This window comes from Papaver somniferum, chromosome 4, assembly GCF_003573695.1.
Source record: "Papaver somniferum cultivar HN1 chromosome 4, ASM357369v1, whole genome shotgun sequence".
Taxonomy (NCBI): Eukaryota; Viridiplantae; Streptophyta; class Magnoliopsida; order Ranunculales; family Papaveraceae; genus Papaver; species Papaver somniferum.
In genome coordinates this window covers 84081373-84093519 of record NC_039361.1, presented here as the reverse complement: position 1 = coordinate 84093519, position 12147 = coordinate 84081373, and the positions used below count along the sequence as shown (strand labels likewise).

Below are 12147 nucleotides of genomic sequence, written 5' to 3'. Positions count from 1 at the left end.
TGGCGTGTTGAACATAGTTGTTGAATCCTATGAACCAAGAAGCGTTTTGAGCATCATCAACTTGAGATGACACCCAATTATCTACATGGTACTTCTATATGAATTAAAAACGTCATTTGTGTCACAAAGATATGGTTCACCAACACAGAAATAAGTATACAACCAGTATGAAAATAATAACATTAGCGTTAGTGCATTACCATTTCAAGAATAAAAATAAATATAAATAAGTAATGAAAATGAATTTTGTTTTTTTACCTTCAAGACTCCCAAAAAACCATTCAGGTTTGATTTGGAGCCCGCGCATGATCTGAGGTTTATGCTCAATTTAGATAGAACTAAAGATTCCCTGACTAATTTTGGTGCTCGTTCTTAATCTTCTTAGGTTTCGAAAAAAACTAAGCAATGTCAATGAGATAGTGTTTGGAAATAGACATTGGCCTAGTACGTACAACACAAATACTCGTTTGAGCTCATCAAAATGCTCAGGCTATAAATATTGGTGATTCCTCTCTCTTGTTACTTTATTTATTTATTTTTTCAAAACACTTTATAACTCAAACACCCTTAATCCATGGGTTTATTTGTTTGTGATGTGGGTTTCCTTCTTCATCACCACGGAATAATGAAAGTTGCTCATATCATCTTCCTTGGTGTGGGTTTCCTTCTTCATCACCACAAAATAATGAAAGAGTTGTTCTTGTCATCTTCCTTGTGACTCCGACTTCACTTGGTCAAACCTAACCAAATCTATCTCACATATAATTACCAATTGTTGATGGTGGATTTTGACGAAGGAAAAAAATCGTAAAATGACCTCTAACCAGCAGTAAAAACATCAAAATTTTGTATGTCTCTGACCTGACATCAGAAGTATGAATTCAAATTGTATATTCCGCAAGAGAATTATAATAACGCTCTTGTTACAAAAATCTTTGATTGATCATGTAACCTCTTCAAAGCATAAATATATATGACAATATTAAATCCTTACCCGGTTGAGCTATCAATATTATATATACTTTTTTTATTATTTTTACTGCATGACTCACTATTTGCTTCTGTAAAAACTCACTCTATTGAGACTTTAAAACACTAGTGATGCCTTTTGCAACACTCTCATATGTTTTCTAGTTGCACAAAATATACATTCAGAACGGGTATGGTGCTTCTATCATCTCGTACCTCATTCGTGAATCAATATGAGGCTCCTGGATAGATTTACTACTAGTATAGAGTGGCTCATTAATTAATTCTAGTAATACATCACCAATTGAATTCCTAGAAAATATTTTATTTTCGAAAAAATATATCACTACTTCAATTTGTTAGACCATTGCTCGGTTGAACCCCAACCGTTGGTATATCAAGTTTGGTTGTCATATTTTAGTTCAAAAACTTGAGTCGCTTGATTAGATTACTAAAATCAAATTCATTAGGTTAAACTAGGAAGTATATAAATGTTGAGAAAAAATTGTATTACTTTGAAGAACCTGAAGACATGTCGACATCGACGAACACATTATCCTTCTATTCAAAGTTAGTAATACAATACTTGACTTGTTTCTATTTCTATGCATGTTGATTTCAAGTCGTTTATATTGAAAACCTAACATGCGAAGTTATATATATGAATCTCTAGTATTAGTGACTTAATCATTATATTGTGAGCAAAGTGTCAAAGATAAATATACAAGTTGTATTAAAACTTTGGTATATTGAAGTACGAAATACAACGTTTATCTTTTGAACTTCGTATTTGTGACCATACTATTTCCATAATTCTTTACTAGATTGTGTGATGAACTTTGAGTTGATTTCATACCTAGAAAACTATGTTTAACTACGTGAGTTTAAGGAAGTACACTTGCGAAACTTGTTTCGTAGTTGAAAGGAATCAAAGAGATTTAATGGTTTGCTTGGGTATCTCTAGCAAGAAGGATCCTTACCTTGGGAATCACTTGCAGGACCAACCCCTAATAACAATTGTGTTCTGGTTCTTCATATACAATTTAAGGTTTACATGGAATTCAGAATATGAGTTGTTATTTAGGAAAGTTCACTATGTCAACATAATAAGTAATTTGAACATGTGCTGAAATCTTATTTATTTAATGTTCAAAGATATTCCTTGATACTCAAGCTGAGATCCCAAACCGAAATATTTGAGAATCTTTTTTAGGGTTTTCGAATTTATATGTCTTTACTTTCCCAGCATGTAAAACATATCTTTGGGAGAATATATTAGTAGAGTATGCTTTGAGTTGTCATCCATGAGAGATTTCAGTATATTAGTTGGATATTAGTTGGAATAAGACAAATCTGAAACTTGGTATTTATTGCATATCTTTTACTGGTCTATAAATAGTGAAGTTTGTTCTTCTTACAAACTTATCCCAAAATGCACGTATTTAATTTGTAGTCAGTGCGGGAAGCCAACTAGTAGTATTATTTGTAATACTCACCTAGAGAGGAGAGTAAGCTAATTAGGAGAAATCTCTTACGTCCACTTCATTAAAGACTTATGTGGGATCAAGAAGCACCTAAAAGTACAGTTGGTGGGAAACTAGAATCGTATTGTTATTTTAGTTTTAGATTATTGATTTGATTGTCTAATGGTAGTTGAACCTTGATGATCACTAGTTTGTTTATAATACTCGAGTGTGTATTCGAAATTGAAATTAAGGTTTAATAGTCTGCAAACAAATTGAAGTTTCGGAACTACTGATAATTTCGTAGTCTACCGATAATTTCGGAATTGATTATCACTAGTATGCAAACAAATCACTATTTCTGAAATTGGATATCTTAACCCTATATAAAGGAACTACCGATATTGTCTCCCACAAATAATACTCGGGTGTGTATTCGAAATTGAAATTAGGGTTTGTTAGTTACTTCTTAAACATGTATGCTTGACTGCACTAGTTATGGATAAGAGAACTCTAGGGTGGTAAACCTACTGATCGCGCAAATCAACTTCTCTTGAATATCCTTCCGCTTATAATCTTAATATTGAAAAGATCTTTTTTCCCAACATGATCAAAGACAAACATGAATATGCATTATTTATAGATAATCCATGTTTTGAAAAATAACAAGCTCTTAAAAGAATGGGATTTATTGGTGAGAAGAAGTTTGATCCAGAGGTTCAGATGCAAGCTATGTGAAGTTTGTTCAGGATCGAGAATGGGGAAGACTCTTCGATGTTGACAAATATTCACGTGATTTGGTAAGAGTTTTGTATGCTAATATTCATAATATTAATCATGAAAAACTTACTTTTGATACTCTTGTGGATTTCTAATTCATGTCAATCGTAAAGTGATCTCTGATGTCATTAAGTACAATGTGGAACGTAATCATATGGTAAAGAAGTTGATATAGATACACTTCAACTCGCCTTATTGGAAAATGATTAACTGGGATAAAGGAATATTACCAACTAAAGAGTTACCCTTTGAGTTAAGGGTTTCTGGAAAGCCTGTCACTGCCACTCTTTTTGCCAGTGCTAGAGACAAATCTAATTGGGACAAGGATTTTTCTAAGTTTGTCTATTTTCTTCTATAAAAGGATAAACATATAGATCTTTGTGGAATAATCATACATCAAATGATTAAGATCTCTGAACATCCTACTCTCTTGGGTTCTTTTAGGAATCTTGGTTATCCTTGTCTCGTTACTAAGATTTACAAATATATGAAGACTGATTCGTTTGTTGAAAACATAAATACTAAAACTATCTCCGAAGGAAATCTGAAACAAATGCTTGGAAGAAAGAATAAGGAACAGAGTAACATTCCTTATTCTCAACCTTCTGACAAAGCAGAGGCGGAGCTAGTGTAGTGCAAGTTGCACACCCTCCGAAACTAGCTCCCAAGCCTAAAATTTTCAATGTTTAGGGCTCCCAAGCCTATTTTTGATATTTTGCACCCCCTAACAAAACTTTGCTTCCCCTTAGAGAAGGTTCTAGCTCCGCCTCTGTGACAAAGGATGTAATGATCTTTCGTTTCTCCTTTGTCGTCTTGGTAGGCAATTGAACTATATTTAAATAAAGTTAGCTTTTGCTGCTCGAAAGGATCCCAAAAGTCTTTAGGGATTAGTCCAGAAAAGGCTATAAATGACGAATGAAGTCTGTTATAAAACATGATTTATCACGGATTTCATCTGTTATTCAAACCGTTATATATTTGTGTGACTCTTTACAAATGACAGACAAAAACCATTATTTAAAATCACGTACCTGGGTTGTTATTAAGAATGACAAACAGAATTAGTTATTAAGAATAACAAAACTGGTTAGTTATTTAGAATGACAGTGTGTTTTTGTCATAAATCATGAAATATTAATATTAATATAAAATGCATTTACCGGATATTTATTTATTTTGCTGAATTTGTACTTTAAAAAAATATTAATATAAATTGCATTTTACTAATATTTCTGATTATTTTTTTTATGCTAAATTTGTATTTACGAATCAACTAAAGCTAAATTTGGTACTGAATCTAGAATAGAATGTGAAATCAGATATACATTGTATTTAAAAGGTGAATTCAGTTTTACATAACAAACAACAAAAAAAAGGATAAATTCATCATGCACCGAAAAATATGATCCGAAACACTCAATCTACTGAAACCGCCACTTGAACTGCATTTTAGTTAGGTCTCTCCTATAGGATTACAGAGGTTTTTGACCGGCTAATCAACCTAGCGAAACATCTCCGAAGTATTACAAATTTACATCGTACAACATCCCACTTGGATCCATTATTTCACTAAGGAGGCAGTTACATTAGGCATTACTAGGTGGCAATAATAAAATCAACAAAAGAAATTGCAACAGCTCCCTTCACTTCCTCAAAAAGAAATACGCAAGGGAAGGTCGAGTAATCCCGGTATCCTGTGTAAGAAAATGCCAAGTTAGTTTGAAAACACTCTCAACACTCTTAACAAACATCAAAGCTATAAAATATCAGCAAAGGTAAATAACCAAAACAGGAAGAAATATTTTTTGTGAGAGACAATGAAGATGTGGAAACGAGCTAGAAAGTGAGACAAACTTATACTCCACCTATGTGGGTCATAGACTCATAGGAGAATTCGTTGTCCCAATAAGAAAAGTATTTACAATTTTTGTGTAGTTTGCCTAGTAGAAGTATGACAACTAGAGCCGCTACTTTGCATAACCACTATCTAGTTGATATAATAATTCAAACCAACTACAATCACAACTAAATCGAGGCAAGCATAGGAAATTGCAAAGCCTTAGCTAAAAATTCAAACCATTCCAAATAAGTTATTCATGTTGAGTTGCAACTTCAAATTTAGTGGATTGGCTCACCATAGAGAAATCGGTAACTAAGTTATGTATGTAAACCAAATAAGGAAAAAATAAACGATATATCCCCAAAGAAGCAGAACAAAGCAACAAATAAGTCATACCATACCTCGGAACTTCCGGTAGGTGGATTGGTAGCTGGCTGACTATGTTTACATGATACAAATGACACCGCCACTGGGCATTTCATCCAATTTGGAGCTCTCCAAGTACCCCAATCACAGTCTTTATAAAAACTTCATGAATGCTGATTCTGCGCAGGTTATGATTCTCTTCATGTCAGAGCATTTCTTCCTGATTGCTCCCAGCGGTAAACATTATATCGCATGGTCGACCATCCTATCAAAAGAAGGCACTAAATCATAAGCATCAACAGAAGATAAAGTAGAGCAAGCCATTGTAAAAAAAACAGTGACTGCTCAGAAATAACTCTTGATAAATATGTTAGTATGGACTTAAGCTAAAATGGTAAATCACAGAAGATAGTTCAAGTATGAAATTTCCAACAATACCTTTATGAAGTCGGCTTTGTTTTAAAGCTTCCATCCAATCCTCTCTTTGATAGTTCGGGTACCATTCGTGGCATTTTGAAGAAAAGGAAAGCAACATCTTCCACCAAATGGAACCCTTTAACGAAAATACAACAATTTTAACTACTACTAAGGGTTTCAGTAATCTTGAACTGTAAACTTTCAGCCAAGTGAAAAACAAAAGATACTTCAGCTAAGATATTGAAACTTCAAAATGAAGGCAACTAATCATGTGTTAGAAACCATGCTCCGATACTTTTTGGGGATGGTCAACATAAACTTGAAACTGGAGATACTCGAAACACAAGGAAATTGAAAAGCTCATTGAATAAGATTTAGTCCGACCATTTTGTGAGACAAACTTGAACATAAAATCAGTGGAACAATGAGAAAGATACATACTAAAGCAGTAATCATTTAGTAGCATATCGATCTGTCATGTAATAACTAAAAACAATCACAAAAATCTATATGTACTTGACTTCCTTGGCAGCTTCCAAAGCCTGTGCCTTTAGGTCAGCCTTCTTGGATTCACAAATTCATGACAAGAAATTGATATTAGACACAAGAACTACAGTCCTCATACCACAGAAACCAGAACTTGCTGCATAGAAATGAAAAGAACGGAACATTTCACAATCAAAACCTAGTGGTTACATAACTATCAATATATCTCACAACTAAACAAAGTTGAGCGAGTATATAGAACTTAAAAAGTTCCTGTATCAAATATCAACCTCATCCAAATCTAACACAACAACCCGACAAACAGAATTTTTTTAACAAAACTAAATCATGTACGCAGCTAAAAAACCTCAAAGAAAAACATGCAGATATACCCGTACGCGCTTGATGACTCAACGCAGAACTCAAATCATCAGCAAGAATCTGTTCTCAGCAAACTTGTTAACTCTCAATGGAGTTGGTCCAATGCTTTCAAAACTTAAGGCATATTGAAAAGAAGTACTTACCAAGATATCGAGCCACCCAAATTGGGTTTGGACATATTAGCTAAGGAATCAGCACTAGATTGATCTTGAACATCAAGCTGGTAGAAAAAGACATTCTCCAACCCACATTTGACAAGCAATGATACTGTATTTGATCCTATCTTTTTATCTCTAGCTGTTAGCACGACAGTCACACATTCAAGAGCCAATCTTCCAATAATCTCATGCCAGATTCGTTTCTTTGTACCAGTAACAACTGCAAACACCCTGCAACACACAAGCAAACTATTAAATACGAAAATGAAAGCACAAACACACACATTTACAACTTAATTATATCTAAACCCAAGACACAAATCAACATCCAAACTAACAAACTATCAAAAACCCTTGAATCTGATAAAATTATCTTTAGATGCAGGAGCCATTATTAGGCACTTGATCTTCTTACAGACTGAAATTGAAAACAAAAAAAAAAATCAGAATCATGAATATAAATGAACAGAAAATTGAGAACCTGATTTGAAGAAACCCTAAGAGAGAGAGGGGACGAACCAAAACGCATAAAACACAACAAAAATCTTCTCTATTACTTCCAACTCTTCGAAATAGAAGCTTCGGATCTTCAATAATAGCTTTGAATCTTCACATAACAACTATGACAACAACGATACATCCTTCGTTAATAACAGATTCGAAAAGGAGAAAAAATTAGGTTAAGTAAAAAACAAAATTGATAGCAAAACACAGAAATATGGATGCTAAATACCTAGGTCATGTGTTGTTTCTCTCCGTTTCTCACTTTAATCTTCATGAACTTTTGGTTCACTGTGAGAAAGATAATCAAGAGACCCTAAAACCTAAACGAAGAGAAGAGGAGAGACTATACTCCAGAACCCCAAGGTTACGCGATTCGGTTCTAAATCAACGCTGAATTGGGGGTCATGGAAACTGATTGGGGCCGGGACACATTTTATAGCCACACCAAAAGATATACGAGGCTTCCAAAATGATGGTGAAATAACTATTTTACCCTTCTCTAATAACTTCTTCTCCTCCGCTCCCTCTCTCCCACTGTTTCCAATTCTATTAACGACTTCGGACAAACAAAAAAATCTCACCGATTCATCGTCGTAAGTGAACTAAAACCCCTTAATCTAAGTTGGGTTTGCGTTTTAATTTGATTTGTTGATTGAAAATTAGGTTTTCAACTGCAAAATTGCGGTTACAGTTCCAGGGTCGTTAACCACGGTTTTTTATTGCTTAACGATTTTTGATATGCATGTTGAATTGATGAAAAATCGTTAACCATTAGGGTGTAGTAGATAACGACCCTAAACATGGTTTTCTACCATAAAATAGTGTCGTCTAGGGAATTCTAAATCGTTAACGATTCTTTTCGACGACCCTTTTTAAATACGAATGACTCTGTCTTACGCAGAACCACCTCTATGTCCCAAATAGTGACAGGGTCGTCAATATATTTCCAAAGCATTAACGATTCTTTGTTTGACAACCCCTTTATGAAACTAACGACTCTATATGATACAAAATTTTTTCCATGTTCAAAAAATAGGAAGGGTCGTCATGTCAAATGGTTGTAGTCGTTAACTATGTTGAAGAGTCGTCATGTCAAATTTTTGAAGTCGTTAAAGATGTTGAAGGGTCGTTTGGTTTTATAAATTTTTCTTGCCGACCCTTGATCTATGAAATGGCTCGCTAGGGTCGTCAGTATATAGGAATGCTAACGACCCTAAGAGTAACATCTTCAAAGAGTAAAAAGTTTTAGAGTCGTTGGGTTCTAAACATGTTAAGTTAACGACTCTATATGACCTAACTAGCTGGAGTCGTCAATTATATCACACTTGGTTGACGATTTTTCATAACCTGCAAAAGTTGCAGGTTTGAGTCGTCAAAGGTTGTTTCAAGTAATTGACGACTCCTTGGAGTCGTTCGTTTATTACCCTCTCGATTTAACGACCCTCACTCTGATTAGTTGCATAGTGTACATGAATCGACCACTTGGGGCATCATTCATACAATTTGAAGAGTATAGGAAGTTTACCTGATTGTTTTGAGCTTCGGGTTCTTCATTTTGAGGATTGGTTCCTTCATTTTGAGCAATATGATTCCTCTACTGGAATCCCCCAAAAACTCAACTTCTTCCTCTCCACAACACAATTTTTCTTTTATCAAAATTTTATCCCTAAATCTGATTTTAATCTGATTAAACTAATTAACAATTAATTAACTTAATTACCACTGATGATTTGGGGTAGTTTAGACATTTAAAAAAGTTGGGGATAAGGGATAACTCCCAACTACTATTTCATGACATTTTTTGTCCTGTAGCTAGGGGTCCTCAATTATTTTTCCAGGACCCCCAATTCAGCCTTGTTCTAAATGTGGGGGAATATTTAGGTTTATTGGAACAGGACCGAGATCCAGTGAAATACATACGGCAAGTAAGCCGGCAGCTAACCCTTTTCATACTTACCGAAACATGGCACTGTAATTGGCTAGCCATTTCGGTCCACCCAATAGAAGATCAGTGCGTATTAAAACTTAAAATATTTGTCGGATTTATCCCGTCATTTAGTATAAGGCTTCACGTCGCGCGGTGAGAATACCCACCTTTGGGTGAGCGTCCCCGCCCCCTTGAAAATTCTCCATTCCACTTTTCCTCAAATTATATGGATGTAACACTAAATATCTTTTTCGGTTGAAAAAAATGGCAGAGAAAAAAAACATAAAACGGCAGAGAAAAAGAACATAAAATACAAACTTTCTCTTTCACGCCGAGAAGAAAAAACGGCAGCAAACTAAAACCCTAAAACCGCATCATAATGTTTGATCAAGCAAAACGCAAACCATTTAAACTCCAGGGCTGAATTGGGGGCCCTGAAATAGTAATTGGGAACCCCTAGATACAGGACAAAAAAAGGTCATGAAATAGTAATTGGGAGTTATCCCTTATCCCATTTTTTAAGAAATGGCTAAACTACCCCTGGATTATTAGTGTTAGTTGAGTGTTGATTAGTTGTTAATTAATTTGGGTAGATTAAAATCAGATTTAGGGATAAAACTTTGATAAAATAAAAATTGTGTTTTTGTGTTGTGGAGAAGAAGAAGTTGGGTTTTGGGGGAAAACTTAGGGTTATATGAAATGAGTGATTCTAGTGGAGGAAATGATGTTGGTGAAGCTTCAAACAACAACAATAATTGCGTTGATGACAAGATTGTCTCAACTAATCATATGGATTGGATGTTTGATGAGGAGATGTTGATAAGGAAGCTATGAACAATGGTGCAAATGAAGATCCCATTGCTCAAAATGAAGGAACCAACACTCAAAATGAGGAAACCCAAGCTCTAAACAATCGGGTAAACTTCATATACTCTTCAAATCGCATGAATGGTGCTCCAAGTGGTCGATTCATGGTCACTATGCAACAGCTCAGTGTGAGGGTCGTTAGGTCGTGAGTATAATTAACTAACGACCCTGTAGAGTCGTGAATGAATTGGCACCAAAATAAATGACTCCATTGTTCAGTTATGAAAAATAATCAACGAGGTTCCTAAAAGATGATGACTCCATCTTTTAGGTCATATAGAGTCGTTAACTCTATATATTTAGAACCGAACGACTAAAAAACCTTTTACTCTCTGTAGCTATCACTCTAAGGGTCGTCAGTTAAGCATTACTATATAAAGACGACCATTTCATATTAAATGAGAGTCGTTTTTTTATACATCTCTAATATTGACGACTCAAACTGTTTTTATTTTTTTATTTTTAATAATTTCTGATTTCATAGAACCATTTCATTGAATTGTAAAAGTCATACATCTTTTATAGGGTTAAATACAATACATGATAACGATGCACTTCCACACTCAATCATAAAGCATGTAATTATACATGGTTCCATTGAAGATAAAGTAACAATCATGTAACTCAAACTTTTTCCCACGAAGCACCTCGTAGTATCCATACGCCTTCTTCATCTGAAAACACATACGCAAACATACTTAGTTAGTATCGATCAAAGATTTGGATAAGTTTTACCTCTTGTTTAAATACTTACTCTTATAACACTCAACATATCGGGAAAGGCTTCCCTTACGGCCGTAAATTCTCTTTTTCAAAACATCACACTCGAATTTTATCTCCTTGAAGCGTTCATTGACTTGTTTCAAAGACCTTGAGTTGCGATTTCCGTCCAATGCCACAAAAACGATGAATACGCGGTTCCACCAAGCATCCGATGTTTCATCAATGTCTTTGTCTAGACTTTCAAAGTGGTTTGTGACTGTCAACCAAGCTCTCGCAATGGCGCAATTCTCTTCGAAAGTGTAGAGAGTAGTCATGGCTAACAACTTCAACTTCTGAGTTTCCTCCTTATCCTGACTTCCAGTGTACTTGTATCAAGTTCTTCTTGGTTTAGTGTTGTTCCATGTTGGCTCCAATTGGATGTCTCCATCGTCTTTGATCAATGAGGGGAAATGCTCGTAAATCCACACCTGAAACAACATTAAAACAATAAAAGAAAGTTAAATCTAAAAAATATAGAACAACAAATATTACAAAAAATGAACAAATTTGATAACTCAAATTACCTGAAGTAAAGCCAAATTCCCGTTCATTTGAGAAGTCCGTTCCCGGGAAGCCTTTGCCAGCTGAGCGTTCAAATATGCCACTATGCCAGTCCCCCACGAATACTTACTCACCTCCTCCAAGGGGTCCAAAAGTTGAAGAAGGTTGACGCTGACTCTGTTTCCTTTGCTATCGGGAAATATAACCGAAGCAAGGACATACAACAAGTATGCGGATGTCGTCGCACGAACTTCCTTCTCAGAGAGTAGTTCATTGTCTCTGTCTTTCTCAAGTGACCCCGCGTACATCTTCCTAATTTCCTTAAGTTTAAACTCTTTCTTTGGGTACTTCTTGATGAGTGCCAAATATTGTATATATTTATCCCTTTTTGTTGGCTTTTAACTCATCTTTTGATCATTAATTCTACATTTTATCCCATATTCTGTATTTTCATTGTTTTCAAGAATAAATATTTTTCTTACTTAATTTTGCATTTTTAGGTAATAAATAAAGTTCGGATGAGTCGCGGGGCAAAAAGAGCAGAAAAGTAGTGAAAAGCCGGGAGAAATTACGCAAGGAAGCCGCAAAGAATGGTGCGCACAACCTCATTTTCTACACACAAAAGCGCCTCCGTTCTCAGCCATCAGATCAGTTCTCAGAAGCATCCGACGGTCGCTCCTTCATAGATCATCAAAATATGAAGTCTCTGCCGAGCACCACAGCGCT

At 35.0% G+C, this 12147-nt stretch overlaps 1 long non-coding RNA gene across 3 annotated transcripts; it reads right to left on the bottom strand.

Annotated features, from left to right (window-relative positions):
- Positions 1-4515: 4515 nt before the first annotated feature.
- LOC113276058 lies at positions 4516-7754 on the bottom strand. 3 transcript variants are annotated; one of them, XR_003323901.1, is made up of 7 exons: positions 7594-7754; positions 7380-7480; positions 7199-7278; positions 6846-7091; positions 5857-5971; positions 5454-5683; positions 4516-4906 (listed from the first exon to the last, which is right to left on the bottom strand). It is a non-coding gene; the product is annotated as an uncharacterized LOC113276058 (long non-coding RNA). The 3 variants fall into 3 exon arrangements; XR_003323900.1 differs by lacking the exon at positions 7199-7278 and having other exon boundaries at positions 7342-7480; XR_003323899.1 differs by having other exon boundaries at positions 6846-7278.
- Between the last annotated feature and the right edge of the window lie 4393 nt (positions 7755-12147).